Source organism: Saimiri boliviensis, chromosome 9, assembly GCF_048565385.1.
Source record: "Saimiri boliviensis isolate mSaiBol1 chromosome 9, mSaiBol1.pri, whole genome shotgun sequence".
Taxonomy (NCBI): domain Eukaryota; kingdom Metazoa; phylum Chordata; class Mammalia; order Primates; family Cebidae; genus Saimiri; species Saimiri boliviensis.
The window spans coordinates 2,137,343-2,149,396 of NC_133457.1; positions in this window are offsets into that span (position 1 = coordinate 2,137,343).

The window sequence follows — 12,054 nt, forward strand, 5'->3', positions numbered from 1 at the left end:
GCAAGAGAAAGACTGGCACTTCAGAGTGAGGAACACTCATGTTGCCCATTGCTAAGCCAGTGTTACACAAAATGTAATTTTTGGGCCATCTGTGTCAGAGCCAACGGGTGTGCTTATAAATATAGATTCATCCCTCTACCCTCGCGCTACTAAATTACAAACTTTCTGAATATAACCCAGCATTTGCCTTTTAAACATGTTTTTGAGCTTGATAAAAGTTAAAAATTGCTGTTTCAAGGATGAAGTGATGCAGCCCATTTGGGGAAAGTGTAGCATGACTCAGGGTGTGTGTGAGACTCACTGACGGAGTGAGAGAGAACGGGAAAGGCACTTTTAATTGGCATGGGTGCTGTTTATTTGCAGCATAGCAGGAGTTGGGAGAGATAAAGCTAGAGGAATGGTTGGTGCCAAATAATGAAGGGACTTGAGTAACTCATCAACTTTGTTCCCCAGACAATGGGGAGCCATTGATGTTTCGTTAAGTAGGTGAGTGAAATGAATAAAATGTCATACATGTGAAAAGTCGAGATGTTTCTGAAGTTACCACCATGACGGACTCTTTTTTTTTGAGACGGAGTTTCGCTCTTGTTACCCAGGCTGGAGTGCAATGGCGCGATCTCGGCTCACCGCAACCTCCGCCTCCTGGGTTCAGGCAATTCTCCTGCCTCAGCCTCCCGAGTAGCTGGGATTACAGGCACGCGCCACCATGCCCAGCTACTTTTTTGTATTTTTAGTAGAGACGGGGTTTCACCATGTTGACCAGGATGGTCTCGATCTCTCGACCTCGTGATCCATCCGCCTCGGCCTCCCTAAGTGCTGGGATTGCAGGCGTGAGCCACCGTGCCTGGCGACTCTTTTTTTTTTTTTTAAAGACACATGCACATGTATGTTCATTGCAGCCCTGTGTACAATAGCAAAGTCCTGGAACCAACCCAAATGCCCATTAATGATAGACTGGACAAAGAAAATGTGGCACGTATACACCATGGAATACTATCCAGCCATAAAAAAAGATGAGTTAGTGTCCTTTGTAGGGACTTGGATGAATCTGGAAACCATCATTCTCAGCAAACTGACACAAGAACAGAAAACCAAACAATAGACACTTTCTAACACAGTTATTGAATTGATTTCTTCTCCTACAAGTATGCAAGTTTTTTGAAAGCATTTTAAAGACAATCCAAGTTTAAGTTCTTACTTAAACATTTGTCAGTTGTGATTTTGGTTGGTACCAATAAACATCTTGTTGATTTTCTTTGTAATGTGTCTTTCACGGTTGCACTTTTGACTATGTAGAGAATAGGTTGAATATGCCTGGGCTGTATTAATTTGCCAATTTGATGAGATAATTTTTAAGTGCTTGGGCCATCAGGTAGAGAGAGTCGAGTAAATTGGCCTGTAAGTTAGGTTAGTGAAGAGGAATCTACCTGGCATCACAGTGTGGCTTTGGTGAGCCTTTTAGCTTGCTACCTTTTGTAGTGTGGAGAGGGTTTATCCTGCACTGATAGTTGCAACTTTGAGAAGTTTAAGCTGATTGTAGCTTTGAAGTTAAGAAGATATAATCCTTGAAATGTTCTACCAACTTCATTTTCCTCTGTGATCTGTGTGGGGCCATCTCCCTCTGGAAGGTCATTGAAAATGTCACCTACACAAAGAAGGAAACATACTGGGACACTATTTGTGGGTTGGAGGTGGGAGCGGGAAGAGGATCAGAAAAAGTTACCATTGGGTAATAGGCTTAGTACCAGGGTGACAAAATAATCTGTATGACAACCCGACGTGACACAAGTTGTCTCATATAACAAACCTGCACACCCACCCCTGAAACTAAAATAAAAGTTAAAAAAATGTGACCTAGTGGTTCCCCTTGTCTGGATGTCTGGAGCTATTACCATACGGCCTGCCCATCCCCACCCCCCTCCCCACATTCCCATCTGTGGATGATTCTTATCTTTGTCAGAGAGGGTCTATTCCTCACTTAGAATCTGCCACAGAGGGGTCCCTCCCTCGCAGGGCAGAGGGATGGGGAGAAGAGAGCAGTAATTCAGTGGCCTGAATAAAGGATGTTCGTCCATGTGCCAACACAGTTAGTCCAGCTGTGCATGCTCTCCACATCTCAACAGTTCTGCAGAATTAAGTCTGTGTTGGGGATGTATGAAACCAACATAGGAATCTTTCAGCCTATCAGAACCTTTTCTCAAGGAGCTAAATCTTTCAGAATGTGCCTTAGGCTACTTTCTTAGATTAAAAACAATCTGATGTCTGCTCCCACGAGTGTTAATTCACTGTCCTGCAACACAGCTGATGGCTATTTCAGTTCTGGTTTTTCTTTGACAAGTAGGCTGCCTATAAACATCAGCCTGGTCACACAATGCCTATTTACCAAAGTGACGTGGGCACCCTCGTGAGCCTGAGGCCTCATGAGTCTTCCTATGCACCCACTGCAGAAACCATTGCCTTCTTTTTGAAATTTTTATTCACCAGTTTTGGGGGAACAGGTGGTTTTTGGTTACACGGAGAAGTTCCTTAGCCGTGATTTCTGAGATTTTGGTGCACCCGTCACCCAGAGTGTACGCTGCACACTGTGTTTACTTTTTAATCCCTCACCCCTCTCCCACTCTTCCCCTGAGTCCCCAGAGTCCATTATATTGTTCTTACGCTTTTGCACCTGCATAGTTTAGGTCCTGCTTGTAAGTGAAGACACACAATATTGTGTGAAATTTTGAGAGACTTGGGTCCCTGTCCTGGCTATGCCACTTACAAGCTGTGTGATCTTGGAAGAGTGAATTAACCTTCCCGAACCTATTCCCTCATCTATAAAATAGAGATTACAATGTCTTCCTAGAAGGGTATAATTTAAAAAGAAAACAAATTCTTTAGTTCATCAATTAATTTTTAGCAGGCTGACAGTTCCCCTGGTTCTGAACAGGGAACCATAGTTTTAGTTCTGCATGTTGGTGTAAGATCTTGAGTAAGTCATCTCATTTCTCAGGGTCATTGTTTCTTAATTGGAAAGAATGAAGAACTTGAGTGGGAAGTTCTCTGAAGTTTCTTTTTTCTTTTCTTTTCTTTTTTTTTTTTTTTTTTTTGAGACAGTCTTGCTCTGTCACCTAGGCTAGAGTGCAGTGGTGCAATCTCGGCTTCCTGCAACCTCTGCCTCCTAGGTTCAAGAGATTCTCCTGCTTCTGCCTCCAAGTAGCTGGGATTACAGGCATGCATAACCACACCCAGCCAATTTTGTATTTTTAGTAGAGACAGGTTTTCTCCATGTTGGTCAGGCTGGTCTCGAACTCCCAATCTCCGGTGATCTGCCTGCCTCGGCCTCCCAAAGTGCTGGGATTACAGGCCTGAGCCAATGTGCCTGGCCTGATGTTCCTTCTAGCTCAAACATTCTATATGTCTATAACTGATCAATTCCTAAAACTGCTAGAATTTTGGCAGCTACTACTTGAGATACTTTGAAGAAAATGCTTTTTAATGGCCCTCACAGTGTCATATTGAGAAACAGGGATCATTTGAGGGCAAAACAAAAAAGAGGGTAGCTTCGATCTACTTTCTGGATATTTTAGGTAAGATTGCATGTATTCGTGAACTTGCTTGACACCATGTGTTTCTATCCTCAGCAGACTGTGTAGCTTGAGGGAAAGCATCTGTGTTTCATTTGTCTTCAAGACACACAACAGAGCTCTTGACACCCAGCAGTTGCTTGATATGTATCGACTGATAGATTTTTTCAATTTTTATATGTGCAATTATCAGAGCTATAGACTTACTTGGACAAATAAAGAAGAAACAGTTTGTTGGCATTTCTTTAAATGTTTATACTCCTATTGGCTCTAATGTATGTGTTTTAGACTGACGTATGCTAATTGCAAAGGAAGAGCATGTGTGTTCTATGTGGCCCATTAATGGCTACTAATGAATTAGCAGCTCTTCCTTTGAAATTTCTCAGCAAGGGCCAACCTGAACTGATACTTTGGCAGATAAGACATGGGTATTATGTTTATATGACTACCTTCCCTTCTACTTGTCTTCCTTTTCCTGGCTACAAATCCTCTAATAGCTTCTTCTTTACAACTATATCAAATCTAAGCATCAGCTGGCTTTTCTGGCTTTCTATTTCATATCAAACCAGCCTCAATCTTTATTGCAAAGGGCTTTTCCTAACATACTACATTTTCTCTTGTAGAAATAGTAGGAAAGCACTGGAAAAGACTTGAGAACTATTTGATTATTTTGAGGTTATCATTTTCATAACTGAACAATTTGAAATTCTAGGGAGAGTTGGAAATCACAGGCATGCAATATCATCTTTACTCCTTTTATTGTGAGAAAAGAGTAGCATTCAGGAAGTTTTCATTGAGTCACCAGAGACAACAGAGTGATAAAGGTTTAGTATTTCACTGAAATGGGTCTCAGCTAACTCTGCGAAATCCTGAAACTAATCACAGATGGTGGTGTTTTAAATCCATATAGACCTTGTCATTACAAAGGATGACAAAGCACTTGACAAAGTCTTTGTGGTCACCATGCTACAGAGTGTCCAACAGGGGGATAAAAGAGTTACATGGACCATTAACACTTGAGAAATTGAACAAATGTGTGCAGAAGAAAACATGTTGACTAGTGACGCCAAGAAGAGCTCTACTTTTCTCCAAAGGAACCCAAGAGATGTCAGATCAAAGAAAAGACTAGATTTTGATGTTAAAGAATTCTTGTTCCCATTCATTGAACAATTTTTTTTGAGCATTGACTATGTGTCTGATACCATTTTAGCACTGTGGGGGACACTAGGATGGATAAGACAGAGTATCCTCTTTTGCAGTCAGAAGAACCAAAAAATAACACCTCTTATTAACTTTTCATCTTTGGAACCAATTGAAAATAAGATACAAGTTATCTTATAATCAAGATAGTACCTTTATTATTGATGAAGCTGATAGAAGAACATGGATAAATGGACTCAGAGTATCTGTTCTAAGACAGCCCAATGGACAGCCTACTCTGAGAAGAGTGGATTGGCAGAACAGATATACTTATAAATATTATTCATAGCATCTGCTAATTAGATAACTGATTTCTCCTTTCATGGAGATAAATTCGTAAGGAGCAATGTGGAATCATACTTGGTGTGTTCCCTCAGTGAAGTAATCTCATGGAATTGTGAGGTCAGAAAATAAAGGTCTACAATTAATAATTAATAATTAATAATCTCCAGCCTTTTTTTCCCTCCTAACTCATGTAAGTTAAAATTACACTGTATTTTTCCCTCTTAGAAGAAAAATCATCACTATATCAGGAAAGCCCTGCTGGACCCTTTGTACCCACAATCCTAGCCAGTATTTCATTTTGGGTGTCTTCTTGGGACCACTGCTGGGCAGTTTAGTTTTGGTTTTGAAGACAGCCTTTGGAAAGGCTTAGAATGGTACCGTAGGCTAAAATGTACTTCCTTTTTAATATCCCTAACTAAGTTGCATTTTATCATATTGTCCAACATCAGAGGTTGTAAAATAAAGCCAAAGTTAATATCATGGAGATGTCCCTAATTTGGATACAACCCTATTCTCACTGCTTAGTTTTTAGGTAGAAACAAGAGTATGAAAAAATATTCTCTGGGTCTTTTAATAAATTCAAGTTTATTGAAGCCCAAAAATCTGCTTAAGGACATCAGTAGGTCAGATATGAAAGTTTTGAAACTTGATATGGAAAGAGATGACCTCTAGACTTGTATTTGCTTGTAGAGATGCCTTTGCACATCACTAGTCCCTCTCCCTGATGTGGTCAATTTGTGATTTTCTTTTTCCACCAGTGGACTGGAAGTCAACGTAGCTAACACTGATGGAGTATTTCCTACGTGCAAGGCACCATGGGTACCAGAGAGACGACTGAAGATGGGACCCCTCCCCTAAGAGGGTTACAACCAAGTGCACTGGGTAAAATGTAGTGATAGGTTGAAATACAAAACCTTTCTATTCAGTTCCATCTAAATTGCAAGCATAGTTTCTCATTTTCTCATCTGTATTTTCAACTCCAGCCACACGGCGTCTTTATTCTTCCCAACATAGTATGCTCAGTCATATCTCTGTGTTATTACATGTGCATTTTCTTTCAGATATGACTCCTTTTATGCCTTTTTAGACAGGTAGCCTTTAAGAACTAGCTTGAATATCACTTCTGTGGTTAAAACTTTGTTGGTTTTCTGGAAGGAGAGATTTAGATTTTCCAACGAACTCCCGTAGTATTCTTTTCTGTCTCTATTGTAACACCAGCCTCTGGTTTGAGAACAAGAGGCTGTCTTCTTGGTTGCTCATTCTTCAGTGGTAGATTGTAATGGTAGCTTCCACTCTTGACCTCTCGCTGCGTCTGTGCCTTTTACCGTATGACTTCAAGGGTCCCCCCACTCACGGCATATGATTCGGAGTGTGGCCATGTGACTTGTTTGGCTGATGGGATGTGAGCAGTCATGAGACAGTTTGGAAAAACTACTCGAGTATTTCTGGTTGTATTCCTGTGCTGCTTTCACTGTCTTGAGAATAGGACTGGGCTAGATTTTTGGAGGATGAGAGATGTGAAGAGCACAGACAGCCCCAGTAATACCAGCTAAAGAGAGCTGAGATCAGCTAACAGCCAGCTAACCCCCAGATATTTGAGCAAGCCAAGCAAAATATAGAATAATGGCCTTATATATAATCTAAATTACATCACTGACCCACAGGCTTATTACTTTAATAAATACATACTTTTTTCTTTATGCCATTGAGTTTTTGTGGTTAGATGTCAGATAGCTATTGTGTGGAAATCAATAAATGACAGCCCATCTGTTCCCATCATTAGACTGAGTTTTCTGAGAGCAGGGATTATTTAAGACTCATCCTTTTTCTTCTCTAATACCTAGCATAGAGAAGGCATATTTGTTTACTAAAAGAAAAATGGCCTTAATAATAAATAAATATTATACTCTAAAGCTAGAGATTACCTCCAACATTGCTAAAATTGCCAAAATATGTAGTCAACATAAAAGACCACCAATGAATGAATGGATAAAAAAATATGTGATACGTATACACAATGGCATATTATTCAGCTATAAAAAGAATTAAATCCTGCCATTTACAGGAACATGGGTGGAACTGGAGGTCATTATGTTAAGTGAAATAAGCCAGGCACAGAAAGATAAATGTCACATGTTCTTATGCCTATACGGGTGTTAAAAAAGTGGATTTTATGGAGGTAGAAAGTAGAATGGGTAGTTATCAGAGGCTGGGAATGGAAAAGAGAATAGGAGAATAAAGAGAAGTTGACTAATGGGTACAAAAGTACAGTTAGAAGGAATAAGTTCTAGTATTTGATAGTATAGTAGGACAATGGTAGTTAATAATTTACGTAAGTCAAAATAGCTAGAAAAAAATTGTATCATCTCAATAAAAAGAAAAGATAAATGTTCAAAGTGATGGATATCCCAATGACTCCGATTTGATCATCACACATTATATACATGTATCAAAATACCACATGAATTCCCAAAATATGTACACAATGATGATATATCAGTAAAATAAAGCACAAATATATTGGGCTTTGAAATTATACAATAACATTTTTTGGTTACGGTTCATTTATTTTTCTAATATTTCCTTAGGCTAGCATTTATGTTTTTATACATTATATCAGAACTAGAAAGAGAGTTGACATCCAGGAAGTAAAGAAGCAAGAAAAGACAAGTTAGGGATGGAAGGAGAATGTCACTGCTGATCAGTAGCTGACTGCATGAAACAAACCAACCATGGATTCCAGTGTCCTCCCCTTCGTGCTGTGGTCAACCATGATGTGTGAAAAGTATTTGTGGCCGGGCGCGGTGGCTCACGCCTGTAATCCCGGCACTTTGGAAGGCCAAGGTGGGTGGATCACGAGGTCGAGAGATCGAGACCATCCTGGTCAACATGGTGAAACCCCGTTTCTACTAAAAATACAAAAATTAGCTGGGCATGGTGGCTCGTGCCTGTAATCCCAGCTACTCAGGAGGCTGAGGCAGGAGAATTGCCTGAACCCAGGAGGCGGAGGTTGTGGTGAGCCGAGATCGCGCCATTGCACTCCAGCCTGGGTAACAAGAGCGAAACTCCGTCTCAAAAAAAAGAAAAAAAAAAAAAGTATTTGCAGCCACCATTTTCTGCCTAGCCAGAATGGCTATTGTTTGACAATGAAATCGTTTAGGTTATCATTAGGGTAAACCTAAATATTTTATATGCTGGTTTGTATACATTTTGTTCTTTTTATCTTCTGAGGCAGAGTTTCCCTTTGTCACCCGGACTGAAGTGCAGTGACGTGACCATTGTCGCTCCAGCTTTAACCACCTAGGCTCAAGCAATTCTTCCACCTCAGCCTCCCTAGAGTTGGGATCACAGGTGTGCACCACCGTGCCACGCTAAGTTTTCTAGAGAAAGAGTCTTACTCTATTTCCCAGGCAGGTCTTGAACTCCTGGGCTCAAACGATTCTCTCCTCTTGGTCTCTCAAAGTGCTGGGGTTACTGGCATGAGCCACTACTCCTGGTCTTGTGTGTCTATATTTGAGAAAGCACAGAGTTCCCAACTAAAGAAGCAGAATCAAGTTGTTTAACGTTTGTCTGCTAGTGTCCTAATGATGACATAGTCCAAATTGTTGAAAGTTGGGTCTTAAGAACAATTGATCAGTTTTTGATTGAAGGGGAAGCAAAAGAGTGTGAAATGAAAATTTGAGAGAGCACTCTGGGTAGGAGTCAGTTTTGAAGAAGGGGTGAGGACAGTCAACCGGGACTCTGGAACTCCGTGCAGTGTGAGGTTTCCTCTGGGTCACAGCCTTTCTTGATCTCTCGTGTACTGCATTTGATGAATGATATGTCCATTTTGAATATGCTATAAAAATATAGATACTGTAGATTTGGGGGCTATAATCAAGATGGATCTATCTCTTCAGGCGAATTCCTTTTAATTTCCATTTGGAGAACAATGAATAAACATTGTCAAATTAAGACACTTTTCGAGTCTTTTAGAGGAACGGTAAGGAAACAGAAAGCAAAGCCACTTCTGATAAGGTGTCAGGAAATATAAATTAGGAAATTTGCCTAATAATAGTTTCTTACCTGCCAAATGTCATGCTGGCTTGAAATGTTCTGAACTGACAAGCTGAACTTTTCAATTTAGTTATTGTTTTAAATGTTAATAGGAAGAGGAAGTGCTGGTCCACCAAGGTCTTCCTCCAGGTCTTTGTGAGTGACTACTTGCTGCCTAGTAGACAGTATATCACAACGTTGGTTGGCATTTTCTCAATTTGTCTTTGTTTTCACTCCTAGGTCATTTTATAGTGAGACTGTGCCCTAAAACGTGAACCTATTTGCCAGAACCATCAAGTGAATTCTGTGATTCTTATGAAAAAGCTAAGTTTATTTCAAAGTTTTAGTAGAACACATTGAAAATAGTCATCACTTAATTGTGTTCAGAGCCAGTTCAAACTGGTTTTATTTCTTTAACTAGATAGCTATCAAAGACGAAGTCAGCCTTCTGGAAAGAAACTCGTGTATCGTGAAAGCATCATGAATTTTAGGATAAGACAGATCTGCCTTTTAATCTTTGCTTGGCCATTTACTAATAATGCAATTAAGGGTGGTTCCGTGGGCTAGCTGAACTTCGGTTTCCTTATTTGTGAAATTGGGTCACTATAAGTATGACGGATTCGCACAAATGAAGCATACGTGGCAAGCATTCAAAACACATTGCAATTCCTTGCTTATTCCTTAGCCTTTTTGGTATCTTCATTTTTAGCCCATGTAAGCAGAAGGAAGTCAAATAAACCATCCCTGGTTTTTGGTGAAGCTATGAAACCTTAGAGCCCAGAATTAGTATAGATCTGGTGGTAAAACTCTGTGCTGAGCTGTACCATCTACATCCCTTAATTCCACTTCTAGGTTCTGACCATGAAAGTGTTGGGATTATGTTAAATTTAGTTGGTGAGGGTGAAGCCCAGAGCAATGAGCTTGCTAGTAATCTCCCCAGTCAAGCCTTCCACATCATTGTTTTTGCCTTTTTAGGCTCAAGAGGTTAATAACGTTTTTTAAGAAAATATTTTTTCAAGTGCTTGAAGATTACAATTGAGCTGGATATATAATCTGTTCCACTTTTGACCCTAAAAAACTGTAAAATGTAGAAAGGTAACTGATCTTATCCTAATTCAGAGAAATTTGCTAAAACACACACATATACTTTAGTTATTTACATTGGGGAAAACAATTCTAAATTCAATCCTGGATAAGTATTTGTAAATGCAAACTTTATGACCCAATTATATTTCTAGTCAACAGTGAGCTCCAGGGAAAGTGTTCAGGGATATGACGAAATCTGCATAATTTGAAGGAGAAAATATGCCCATAGTGAATGATAGGGAAAGAAGTCCTCACAAATGGGAGAGAAATGGATTCTTTTCCTATCACATTTTGTAGGGTGAGATGCAGGTCTGATTTCTAGCTATTGCAGATCACGAGACTGAAAAACTCAAAGAATGCTTTACTTTCTCTCTTTCTTTCCCTGCTTGGCAAACTGTTGGCCTGGGGTCTGGGAAGCCGTCTCTGAGTTGATCCCCCAACCTGCTCTCCATGGAGTTCCAAGAAGGTAACCTGATGGCTTTGCTCTTACCCCTCTGATTGTGCAGTGCCGTTAGACCCATGAGAGGACTAGAGCAGTGGAAACTGAATGAAGACAGGAAAAGTCTGTAGAGGATGGATGGTTATGTTCACCATTCAAATCGCAAGAAAACCGCTAAGAGGACATTCCAAGTGAAAGGTGGGACTCGCAAGTATGATTCTTTTTTACAATGACATAAGTACATTAAGGTGAATGAACTTTTAACTCCCGTCAAAACTCATTCCTCCTGCAGAAATTCTTCTGGTACGAAGCAAGGGAGCCTCAGGGAAAGGATTTAGGACTGCAAAAGAAGCCCTCATCTGCCATTTTCTTCTCTCTGTTTTTATAGTTATGTCACATTAACTTTAATGAGGCCAAATGTCTATCGAGCTTTAGAGCTATATGAGAAATTTTAAGGAGAATGATTATAGATTCAATTCAGAAAAGATACTATGAATAGTCAGTTAAATCTTTTTTGCTTCTTATTAAGGCTGACTTTTTAAAAATAGGAGCTTTTTACATTTTGTACGATGTGACATAACCTAAAAAAACTTAGAAAATCCTGTGATAAAATTTTAAAGTGAAGTGTTTTGAGAGGTAAAAAGAATATGATGTGAGAAATCTTTTGACAGAAAGATGACAAGCAGGTAGACAGAAAAGACTCATGCATGTTAGTTGAAGAAAAAAAAAAAAAGATCCCTCCAAAAAGATACATCATGAAACAATGGCCTGGGATGAGTAATTTTCTTTTTATTTCTCAGGTAAAAACTGTTTAATGATTTCAACATTTATCCATTAATTTTTTTGTTTGAAGTATAATTAAAAACTCTATATCAATCCTTTGAAGGTTAAGGCAGGTATTTATTTCAAAATGAAAAAGGATTACAAATTTTCAACTACACAAGTCATAATATAGAAGAGATGTATAGTCAGAGACTTTCCGGGGGAATGTTTTCATGCCATGATGAAGGCTTGTAATGATGACTAACCTCTATTCCTACTAGAGAGAGAAAATATTTCAGAACAAATGTAAAATTTCTTTCCCAGGTAAAAGCAACCAGTTCTGTAATTTAATTCTATTCAAAGCCAATGTCTGGAATTTCAAGGGGAAGGTGAATTAAAAAACCTCCCTGATGTTCACTAAACTAGTTTTAAGATTTGCCTGTGGGGGAATGAAAACACATTCCCCTGAGGAAGCTTTAGATTACTTTCTTTGCTGCCTGACTTGGCTGCATTTTTGACAACAGAGAATGGTGTCTGGAGGAGCAAATTGGTTTCAACTGTTCATCGTCAAGTCTAATATGATGTCAGGATTGCGTATTTAAAAAAATTAATCACAAAAAAAAATTTACGCATCAGTCATGATATTTTCATCAAATTACATTATTCCAAATTTCAAGTATC